Genomic DNA, 12,500 nt, shown 5'->3' with positions numbered 1-12,500 from the left:
GCAATACTGTTACTTCAGCAAAAGATAACAAGAAGAACAAAGCAAATTTGATAATGTAAGTCAATTGGAAAGTTGTTTAAAATGGTATGTTTTATACAAATCATAAAAAGAAAATGTTGAGGTTTCCTGTCCCTTTAAAGGTATATGAAGCAGTACTCCTTTTGGTAAAAACAAATATGTTAAATCAAAGTAAACCTAAAAAGATACAAATTGTGTAAAAAAATAAAAACCCAGTAAGCAACTTATTTGTTTTCTTGCAAAATAAGCACTTAGAAACTCTTAGTGTAGCCCTTGCCCACAGTGTGATAAGAGAGTTGACATCTTGGCAACTTAGGTAACATTCTAACTAAGCATGACCAAATCTGAATCTTTGTTTTGTGTGGTATATTGATTTATAAAAAATATTAAAAAAATACATACCTGTTTGTTTTGGACAATATTATAAATGGAGGTTGCAAAACATGTCCTAATTCCAAAATGGGGCCTAGCTGAAAAAAGTTTAATCCCTTCACTACTGGGAAATTCAGAGAAGAACTTGCCCAAAATACCTGAGAATTTTTAGCATTTTTGCTATCACTCCTTTTAAACAGAAATAGAGCCTTGTTTCTTTATTTTTTATTTACCTGTCAAAACTGTATATATATTTTTTTTTTTTTTTTTTTTCTTTTTTTTTTTCTTTTTTGGTGCTAAATCCTAACGTTTATTCCTAAAGCGCCTTGCGGCTTAACACTGTTTAGTAAATACAGCCCAGTGTTTGCTTCCTTTCTTATATACATATATGTCAAAATGAAGTAACCAGTGGTGCAAGATCCAACACTATCTAGTAATATCTCAATATAGCATTCAAGTTCTCCTCCGCAGGACAGTTCTAACACTATGTGTATAGCAATGGCTTTTTACATGTGCCTTGTGACATTAAATGTGGCAGTGATTATGAAATGTGTATCTAAAATGGGTTTTGGCAATGCTGACATACAAAGGGTGTATATGAAAAGATGTGCATTGGTACCAACAGTCTTGCAATAACCGTGCCATGTATTATACTCTACAATTCATTTCTAACTTAAAAAGACAGTCACCCAAAATCAAGCAGTGTTCATATGTTAAAGAACAGTACAAGTGAATACATTATATTGTTTTTTTCTATAAGCTAAATTATATATATAACATTCATTGAACTAGTATATGTAATAAAAAGAATACATTTTACATTTTGCTTTTTGGTTTGTCTATATGGACAAAATCTCCCATATTCAAGCAAATTTGCACATATGACAAAACCGTATATGCAACAGGGAAATGTATAGGACATTATTTCCCATAGAAAACATAACTAGCAATAATATATATTCATAATGCATATTTAATTATAAAAATAAATCAGCTTGCTTTGAGATGACTGTTCTTTTTATCTGGCTAGGTGAATGTAATGAATAAATAAGCAATGCAAACTAGAAACCTAATGTGCACAACTTTAATATTAAAATACGAAGAAGTATTTTGTAGTTGTGCAATGTTAGCATGCATTTGTTATCTGAATATTCTGTAGCTGGAAGTGAATGGTGGATACTTGCAGTGGCCTTTCATAAAATGCTTTATGTCCAAGCTCAGGTAAAGCCCAAATGATTTCTTGCACAAGAAGGTTTAAGAATAAAGACCAAACTATTATAAACAAAATTAACATTTTGGTTCAAGAGTAATTTCATTTGATATTTTACCAATTACAGCAACACGTTCATCTTTTACTCTGTGGTCTATAGAAGTATACACACATCACTGTATTGAGTAGTGCACATTCCATGTCTCCAATTCTAACAATTTCCTGGTGGAATCAGGCTAAAATGTAAACGTTTGCTGCAATTATTGGTACCATAAGCCAAACGTTCAATACTAATAAACTTTCATATTTTTGCCTATATTTTACATAGTGGAGATTGTGTGCGTCAAATCTATGCAAATAGAATAGTTTGCGGAGACTGAAATAAAATGCAAGAGTTTTTAAAAACTACAGTATTATGTTGACATATATTAAGTGTAATATGTTTAAATATTTGTCTAAGGGACACAGAAATTCTAATAATGCCAAAATAGTTTTAAAAATATATCAATAAAAATATATAACTACTTTCATTAAAGGGATATTAAACATGATAGTAATATAAAATTATTAATTATGTGTAATAAAAAAAAGTTGCATTATATTTTCCATATTTAAGTAATATTGCAGGGTACCCTCTAGCTACTGTTCTCTCCATCAAAGGAGTAATTTGAGTTTTCCCATTAACCAGAAGTCCCCAATTCGCATATATTTAGCTCTGCTTTTTACCTGAGACCACAAAAACTATGGCACACATTTTTACTTCTAGTGCAGAGGGCTGCATGTGGCCCACAAGTTGCCAGTTGGCCATTCTACATCTAGCAGAGTTTACACAAGTCTTGTTTGCATATTTTTTTTAATGTCTGTTTTATATCTGTTCCTAATTGTCCTCAGCAGAAAAGATAGATAAGGGAAAACTTAAAGGACCACTAAATACAACAGAATTGCATAATTAAAAATTGCACAATAACAATAAGACAATGCAACAACACTTACTCTGAGTTTCATAAAAGTAGTAGATTTTTTTATGGCAAATATTTTTTTTCTCAAATTTCCCAGCCCCCTGTGTCATATGAGAGACATCAGCCAATCACAGACTAGTATATGTATACCCTGTGAAATTGTGCACCTGCTCAGTAGCAGTTGGTGCCTCAAAAAGTGTGAATATAAAAAGATTGTGCAAAATTTGATAATTTAAGTAAATTGGAAAGTTTCTTTAAATTGTGTGCTCTTTCTAAATCATGAAAGTTTAATTTTGACTTGATTGTCCCTTTAAGTTTAAATATGATAGCACCCATTCATTTATAGAAACTAAACCTTTACACTTATATATTCAATATTTAAACAACTAATATAATTGTAAAAATGCATCTACATGTTATCCTAAATAATCTTTGCTTTGACTACATCATTATCTTTATGTATTTACTGTTAAATATATCCCTTTAATATCCCTTTAATAAAATGCAGTGCTATTTAATCATAATATCTCCACATCAAGCTTCTTTTTACCAAACGTATCCCTTGGCTGCAAAAGATGACTGTGACCCGTGGTTCTGATCACCATCAGATTAGGAAAGAAGATCTATTCAGCCAGGTCAATAATATGCAGTACTGAATATGGCAATGCTTAATCAGAAAATATTTTAAACAACATTCATTTCCTTACTAACACTCCTAGTTTAGTAGTTACACTGGAAACTAAATACAGATTTTATAACATTCTCTGTGTATTGTTTTGTTTCTTTTTACAATAAGCAGCTAATATACTGTATATCAATTCTTGTTGTTTTTTTTTGTTAACACCTTTCTACATACCAAATATACCAAACAAGTTTTTTGTTACTCAAAAAACTTGGTAAAAAACACACTTTGAAAACAATTGCAATCAATGTTAATCAATGTATTAGAATACAGGTATACCTCACTTTACAGCGCTTCGCTAATGCAGTGCTTTGTGGAGCCGACGTTCAACCTCCAAATATTTGAAACTGAAGTGCTGTAATCTTCGTGAGATTGCGAGAAAAGTGACTGGCACCATTTTGTTATGCGCAGTTCACTTTGTTTACAGCATCACAGTGCAATCTGTGTCTGGCAAATTTTACTACAGTAATTGTCACTATTTTACCGGTACAGTATTTATTGAATACTAATTGAATGCTGTGCTGAGCTAGTGTTAAACTAAACATAGCAATATTGCACCTCTAATATATGTTAGTTCAAACACGTTTTCAAGTCTTTAAACACACTAGCAAGTGAAAAGAAAGCTAAAACTGCTCTGTTTCACTTTAAGGCTGTTTTCACTTTACAGCGGGGCTCCGGTCCTTAACACGCTGTATGAGCGGGTTATACCTGTGTATATGGAAACATGGATCAAGTAAAGCCTGTATGTCTTTTATTTAAACCTAAAAAAAGACAATGTTCCATTCTTACTATCTGCCTTCTGGAAATGAGATAAAATTATATAAAAAATATATGTTTAAACTGAGGTAATACTAGGAGCTTTTGGTTTAATGCAGACTCTAATGTATTATTGTGGACATTTTTTTTTTTTACCGACCACTCATGATACCCAAGGCAAACTCCAGTGTTGAGATAATGAGATAAGGGCAGGTATTACATACTTAAAGGGACATAAAACAAGTTGGGATAGAGACAAAATAATATAATATGTACTTTAATTGCTTTACCTGCAAATTTATACTGCAGTGCCTCGCCATTAACCCTTTCTTTTTAGCTTCTGAATTGTAAAACTCTAACTCCCCCCACACAATTCCTTTTATGGCTGTATCTATGTTTACTGTTCTTTTGGTAAAATGCAAAAGTGAATAGATTATCTGCTGAAGCAGGCCTAGAAGCTGTGAACTCAGTTGAAATACAATGCTTGTGTCTAAACACTGATAAGAGGGGTGGAGTTAGCTGCCCCGGGCAGCTTAGCTATGCAATTAATTTTGCTTATTTTTGAAAATGATTTTAAAATACTTGCCAGCAATTTTTAAACAAACTATTTTGATTTAATTAGCCCTTTTAGGATATGCACAGATCTCAACCTGTTTTATTGCACTTTAAGTGAGGTGGAATCTACTTCTTTGTTTATATGATGTACATGTTAATTTGCCAAATGTTGAACATAAGGACATTTGAGATAGGGGGTTTCTAATACAATATTTACTAATATTCCTGTGCTAGATAAGCATTACAGATACTTTGACAAAGCAGGTTTACATTTTGTTTCTTGAAGCCATATTATGTGGTTAAAAAGGAAGGCACATAATTATTTCTGTTCAGCACTAGTAGATCCCAATCTATGTTTTGAGGAAGGCTGGATTAGGGTCTATTCACATGAATAGTCCTAAAGTATCAATCAAACTTTGGCCCTGTCTAATAAAATATGGTAGCTGTATATATTTTACAAACTGTATACAAAATATGCTCTAAATTGTTTGTAGACAAAATATCTCTTCTTTTTAACCCAATTACGAAGATCAGATATTTTCTGTACCACATCTGTCAGGAGTAGACACTGCACAGAAAGAAAAAAAAAAGACTCCCCTAATACAAAGGGGATTTACTATATGAAGACAAACATCTCAGCACCTCATGAATGATATATTATATCACACTGAAAATATAATACAGCTTGAAAGATGATGTAAGCTTGATACAATAAAAGTCAGCGCTTACTAAAGGGAACACTCCACAAGTTGTGTGACGTACACAATGTACCGCGAGTACAAGCAGAAAATAATTATGGGAGAGACCGTGTTTGTAAACTAGTGAATGATCATTCATTATTTAGTGATATCTAGATCCTATGCTATGAAAGCAGCTGGGTGTAAACGGAACTGAGCTGAAATATGAAAATATTCTTCACAATTGGGGGGGGGGGGGGTGGATTTGAACAGAAACACCAACAAAACCACTGTGAATCTAAAACTTGCAGTCCCCACGGTGCTTAAAGTGATTGCAAACCCCCAAGAATGAAAGCCCAGTATCAAAAAACAACCCCAGAAACAGGTGCACCCCAACTCATTAAATCTACAAAGACGCTTTTTAAAGACGCTTTTTACCTCCGCCTGAATCTCTTTTTTTGTTGTTGAGCATATCAATGATGAATCCGGCTTCCTCCAATCGTTGCGTGTCCCACGAGCTGGACGCCAAAGGGGGCACACAAACATTTGCCGAAGCAGTATTCGTCATCGATCTGCTAAAGAAAGCAGGAGCTGCGGACGGAGAATCGGCAGTATGTTTACCATAACGCAATGGTAAGTATTTGAAAAAATAAACGTCTTTATAAACTTTACTGAATTAAAACGCCCCTGTCCCCAAGACAACTTTTTGACACTGGGCCCTAATTCATCAAAATTTGCAATCACTTTAAGCAACATAGGTGTATAGAAAATTAACACAAAGTAATCCTATCTAAATATAGAATCTTAAACCCAATGGATGGAAGGTTACTGTCAAAGGGAAAGCACCTCCAGATTAAATTAGGAAGATTACTATTTTCTGTGATAGGTGTAACATAGTATTATTATTCATTGTTATGATCCAATAACTACAATCACAAATAAAACAGCTATTTGGCACATAAAGTAAGTGCTAAAATATTAATTTAGTTGGCATTTTTCTTAATGTACCATTACGTATTTGACAAAAGATATTTCAAATACAAAGCACGTGGTAAGACATACACTGTTGGCCTTGCAGGTTAAACGTTACCAAAAATAGTTCCTCCTCAATACAAGGAGGAAGCCAATGTATTGAACATTGTTACACATTATTGTATACATTATGAGGGCTTCACATTCAGGCCTACACTGTTCACTTTGGTGGCAAAGTATTTTAAAGCAAGTGTTTCTATAGATATATTGCTGCATGACGTTTATAAGCAGGTGTTATTAACTGCTTTAAAACTTTCATTTGTAGAACGTTTTAAAGAAGTTAATAAACTTCTGGCTTGAGTACTCCACCATAAAATAAAAATAACTTTACGTAATAATGTTGGCAAAAGGAAATCTCTTGAAGTAATAACACCAGTAAATGTGTAGACAAGATTATCATTTAACTAAATAAGGGTCATTACCACAGAGTAATTCTGAGGTTGACCTCACAGTAAAATCATAGCAAACCTATTAGACACAAAGTGCAAGATCACCACCATCCTGGCAGAATGTAACAGTAAGTCAGTACCTTACAACATATGACACTCTAATGCAGTTCGTGTGGGTGCCGGGAATGTGATGCCACAGGAGGAAGCAATGGATCTTAGACATATTTATCAGTTCACTGAACTGATAAAACGTATTAAATGATACAAGAAAAAGGCTACAAAATAAAACAAAATAAAATGGTCATCTGTTATCAGATGAATAAAGTGCATAGCAACTATTGTAACAGTCCTCTAACACACATAGGAAACGCTCAGTCTTATCCTGGTGAGATGGGGGATGTGGTGAAACAGCACTGGACCGCGGAGAACACTGCTCTGTTCACAAGAGTACATCTTCTTGAGCAAGATCAGAAATGTCCTTCTTTTAACCCTTGAAGTGTTTCTTATGGCGTGTTAAATGGAATGTGCAGAAACCTCAGACTGCTGCAAAAATATGGAACGCTTCACGAATTTGCGTGTCATCCTTGCGCAGGGGCCATGCTAATCTTCTCTGTATCGTTCCAATTTTAGTATATGTGCTGCCGAAGCAAGCACTGTATATATATTTTTAAGTAGACAACCTAAGGTGTTGATCTAGGCCCATTTTGGTGTATTTCATGCCAACATTTCACCGCCATTTTTTCACAAACTTTGGGTTTCTCACTGAAATTATTTACATACTTGCTTGTGCAATCATGGCACAAGTGATTGTAAAAGCTTCTATGGGATCCTCTTTGTTCAGAAATAGCAGACCTACATGTAGGGTTACCACCTCAGCCATGTTTTCCTGGACACTTATGAGTTACACCTGCTGCAGGATGTGCAAGGAGGAGTTTGAATAAAGCTGTCCAATAACACAACACATGTTCCTTCCTACACACCTTGCAACATGTGTAACTCATAAGTGTCCACGAAAACATGGCTGAGGTGGCAACCCTACATATATGGCTTTGCCATCGGTTTTTGGTAATTAGAATTATAGCTGTGCACCACACTTCTATTGTTCCTGGCATTGAAAGAATTGCAAGATTAATAAAGGGTTATAAGATTAATTTTAGCTGTATTGTAGAGATTACCCCCCCCCACCTGACACCTCCCACCCCCTGATCCCTACCTGATCCCTCCTAAACAGCTCTCTTCCCTCCCTCACCCCCCACTGGTTACCACAATTTGAGGTACTGGCAGAGAGTCTGCCAGTATGCAGTTTAGGTTTATTTATTTTTTATTATTATTTTATATATATATATATATATATATATATATATATATATATATATATATATATTTTTTTTTTTTTTTTTTTCTTCAGTGTAGTGATCCTCCTCAACCCTCCCACCTCCTTGATCCTCCCCAAATAGCTCTCTAACCCTCACCCCTTCCACTAATGGCGGCCATCTTTAGTACTGGCAACTTTCTTTCTGTACCTATAGATAAAAAAAATTTCCTGAAGTGTAATGGTCCCCACACCTCCCCCCTCCGGTGATCATTTGTTATGGCTCCCCCATTCCAACATATTTTCTATAGTGTAACTTCCCATCCCTCCCTCTCCCTTAAAATATTTTCTCTTGTAAGGTGTATCCAGTCCACGGGTTCATCCATTACTTGTGGGATATTCTCCTTCCCAACAGGAAGTTGCAAGAGGACACCCACAGCAGAGCTGTCTATATAGCTCCTCCCCTAACTGCCACCCCCAGTCATTCTCTTGCAACTTTCGACAAGAAAGGAAGTATCAAGAGATATGTGGTGACTTAGTGTAGTTTTACCTTCAATCAAGAGTTTATTTTTAAACGTTACCAGCGTTGTACTATTTTTCTCTCAGGCAGAAATTAGAAGAAGAATTCTGCCTGGAGATTTGATGATCTTAGCGGTTTGTAACTAAGGTCCATTGCTGTTCTCACACATAACTGATGAATATGGGAAAACTTCAGTTGGGGGAACGGCCTGCAGATTACCTGCTTTGAGGTATGTTCAGTATTTTTATTTCTAGAGAGAGGAAACTTTGCATGCTCAATCAGTGGAATGGGGATTACACAGATTTGTCCCCTCTGCTAAATCTGGATCAAGAGACCAGGGATTCTCTTCTCTGGTGGTTCTCTCGGGTCCATCTGTCCAGGGGAATGAGTTTCCGCAGGCCAGAGTGGACTATAGTCAGAACAGATGCCAGCCTTCTGGGCTGGGGCGCAGTCTGGAACTCCCTGAAGGCTCAGGGTTCGTGGACTCAGGAGGAAGCCCTCCTTCCGATAAACATTCGGGAACTGAGAGCGATATTCAATGCTCTTCAGGCTTGGCCTCAACTAGCTGCGGTCAGTTTCATCTGATTTCAATCCGACAATATCACAACTGTAGCCTATATCAACCATCAGGGGGGGACAAGAAGCGCCCTGGCAATGTTGGAGGTTTCAAAGATAATTCTATGGGCAGAGGTTCACTCTTGCCATCTCTCAGCTATCCATATCCCAGGAGTAGAGAACTGGGAGGCGGATTTTCTAAGTCGGCAGACTTTTCATCCGGGGGAGTGGGAGCTCCATCCGGAGGTATTTGCCCAGCTGATTCAACTATGGGGCAAACCAGAAGTGGATCTGATGGCGTCTCGTCAGAACGCCAAGCTTCCTTGTTACGGGTCCAGGTCAAGGGATCCCCAGGCAGCGCTGATAGATGCTCTAGCAGTGCCCTGGTCCTTCAGCCTGGCTTATGTGTTCCCACCATTTTCCCCTTTGGGGCAAACCAGAATTGGATCTCATGGCGTCTCGTCAGAACGCCAAGCTTCCACCGTTTCCTTTGCTCCCTCGTCTGATTGCCAAGATCAAGCAGGAGAGAGCTTCGGTGATTTTGATAGCACCTGCGTGGCCACGCAGGACTTGGTATGCAGATCTGGTGGACATGTCATCCCTTCTACCATGGACTCTGCCGCTGAGGCAGGACCTTCTACTCCAAGGTCCATTCAAACATCCAAATCTAATTTTTCTGCGGCTGACTGCTTGGAGATTGAACGCTTGATTTTATCAAAACGTGGTTTCTCCGAGTCGGTCATTGATACCGAAAGCCTGTCACCAGGAAAATCTATCATAAGATATGGTGTAAATATCTTCATTGGTGTGAATCCAAGGGTTACTCATGGAGTAAAGTCAGGATTCCTAGGATATTATCCTTTCTCCAAGAAGGATTGGAGAAGAGATTGTCAGCTAGTTCCTTAAAGGGACAGATTTCTGCTCTGTCTTTTCTTCTGCACAAGCGTCTGGCAGATGTTCCAGACGTTCAGGCGTTTTGTCAGGCTTTAGTTAGAATCAAGCCTGTGTTTAAACCTGTTGCTCTGCCATGGAGTTTAAATTTAGTTCTTAAAGTTCTTCAAGGGGTTCCATTTGAACCTCTGCATTCCATAGATATCAAGCTTTTATCTTGGAAAGTTCTGTTTTTGGTAGCTATCTCTTCGGCTCGAAGAGTTTCAGAGTTATCGGCCTTACAGTGTGATTCCCCTTATCTGATATTCCATACAGATAAGGTAGTGTTGCGTACCAAACCTGGATTTCTTCCTAAGGTGGTATCTAATAAGAATATCAATCAGGAGATTGTAGTTCCGTCACTGTGTCCTAATCCTTCTTCAAAGAAGGAACGTCTATTACACAATCTTGATGTGGTTCGTGCTTTAAAGTTTTATTTACAAGCTACTAAGGATTTTCGTCAAACACATCTGCATTGTTTGTTGTCTACTCTGGACAGAGGAGAGGCCAAAAGGCTTCGGCATCTTCTCTTTCTTTTTGGCTGAGAAGTATAATCCGTTTAGCTTATGATACTGCTGGCCAGCAGCCCCCTGAAAGAATTACAGCTCATTCCACTAGAGCGGTAGCTTCCACATGGGCTTTTAAAAATGAGGCCTCTGTTGAACAGATTTGTAAGGCGGCAACTTGGTCTTCGCTTCATACTTTTTCTAAATTCTACAAATTTGATACTTTTGCTTCCTCGGAGGCTATTTTTGGGAGAAAGGTCTTGCAGGCAGTGGTGCCTTCCGTTTAAGTTCCTGCCTTATCCCTCCCTTCATCCGTGTCCTAAAGCTTTGGTATTGGTATCCCACAAGTAATGGATGAACCCGTGGACTGGACACCTTACAAGAGAAAACAAAATTTATGCTTACCTGATAAATTTCTTTCTCTTGTGATGTATCCAGTCCACGGCCCGCCCTGTCACTTTAAGGCAGGTGTTTTTTATTTTTAAACTACAGTCACCACTGCACCCTATAGTTTCTCCTTTTTCTTGCTTGTCTTCGGTCGAATGACTGGGGGTGGCAGTTAGGGGAGGAGCTATATAGACAGCTCTGCTGTGGGTGTCCTCTTGCAACTTCCTGTTGGGAAGGAGAATATCCCACAAGTAATGGATGAACCCGTGGACTGGATACACCACAAGAGAAAGAAATTTATCAGGTAAGCATAAATTTTGTTTTTTTCTGTAGTTTAGGGCCCCTACCACTCCCCCAACTGCCTCTGTGCAGCCCACCAGCCTCCTGTCGGCAAAAGAAGCTGATCATTGCAGACAGTGACACACACAGTGTAAGTGTCTCTAACTATCAAGCATCTGCCCTCGTATGGAACTGGAGCACCGATCGTGCTCTGGTTCCATATGCAGGCAGATGCCTGAAGCACAGGAATTCCAGCTCTTGGCTGTAAAGTTACAGCCAAGACTGCTGAAGCTTCCTACAGCTCCAACATGTGTATATACTGTATACGTTATGCAGTACAAGGAACTTTGTACGCATGACGTGTATATATATGTTTCATTGGGTAAAGGGGTTAAGAAGCTGTTCTCTTAAACATTCGAGCATTTTTCAACTTTTCTGTCCCTTTATGTAGTATGCATAACTGTGATAATACACGTACAATATGTAGCCATGACATTGTATTGAATAACTAGAATTTCTTTAACTAGACCATTACAAACTGCTTGACGAGGCATTGAACGTAGCTGCATTTCCAGCTACTAATATCTAAACACACTTCAATTTGTCCCCATTCCAGAAAATCTGAAATATTTTTTTTCCTTTTTAAAATTGATTTCAAAGCTGTTCCCGTCAGTAAATAGAACTGGCAAATCAACTGGAATCCACCAAAATTACATAACAAAATGTGTCGATTCCTATCTTTCCTAATGTGTTTATCAACTGTTTAACGTCTCCCAATACACCGTTTTCATCATTGATGTGATCACAATGCAAATAACACAATTTCCATATTGAAAAATGGTTGGATTGAATCTGAGTAGATAGAGGAAAAGTCACCCGGGAATGGACAACATTGAATTTGGTGATCACAGACCGTGTTTTGCACTATATACCAACAACAAAATGGACACGTCAATGTGATCAACCAAAGGCATTTGATAAAGTGCTTTTTAACATGATTTCGAGTATTCCAAGACAATTTACAATAATTCTGCTGTGCATGTGTAATACACTCTGAAATTACCACAAATGTAATTTTAGATTAATATGAGTAAGTGATCCCTATTGTATAGTCCATCAGAAGTGGATTTAATAGACATGTACGTGATATTTTGTACAGCTAACAAGATCTGCAGGAAACACAAGAAAACGGAAATCACAACTGCAACATCTAGAAATGGCGTTTAACAATAGCGTTCTTAAAATGTTTGTTTTGATTTCATACTTACATTTTTGTGAGTGTAAGTTACAGTAATTTCATCATATTAAACAGGGTTTCTGCACACTGCGATCTTCACAAACCTAACGCTCCCATATATCTG

At 37.2% G+C, this 12,500-nt stretch overlaps 1 protein-coding gene and 1 non-coding gene across 2 annotated transcripts in view; one reads left to right on the top strand and one right to left on the bottom strand.

Annotated features, from left to right (window-relative positions):
* Window positions 1-12,500, top strand: part of SLX4IP (SLX4 interacting protein) — a 700,517-nt gene that overhangs the window by 5,683 nt on the left and 682,334 nt on the right. The window lies entirely within an intron of this gene.
* On the bottom strand, window positions 7,198-7,304 carry LOC128658578 (U6 spliceosomal RNA). Its single transcript, XR_008402252.1, has one exon. It is a non-coding gene; the product is annotated as a U6 spliceosomal RNA (small nuclear RNA).

The sequence above is a fragment of the Bombina bombina genome, chromosome 4 (genome assembly GCF_027579735.1).
Source record: "Bombina bombina isolate aBomBom1 chromosome 4, aBomBom1.pri, whole genome shotgun sequence".
Lineage (NCBI taxonomy): Eukaryota > Metazoa > Chordata > Amphibia > Anura > Bombinatoridae > Bombina > Bombina bombina.
The sequence above is the reverse complement of the archived record's forward strand: the minus strand, read 5'-3'. Positions and strand labels throughout refer to the sequence as shown.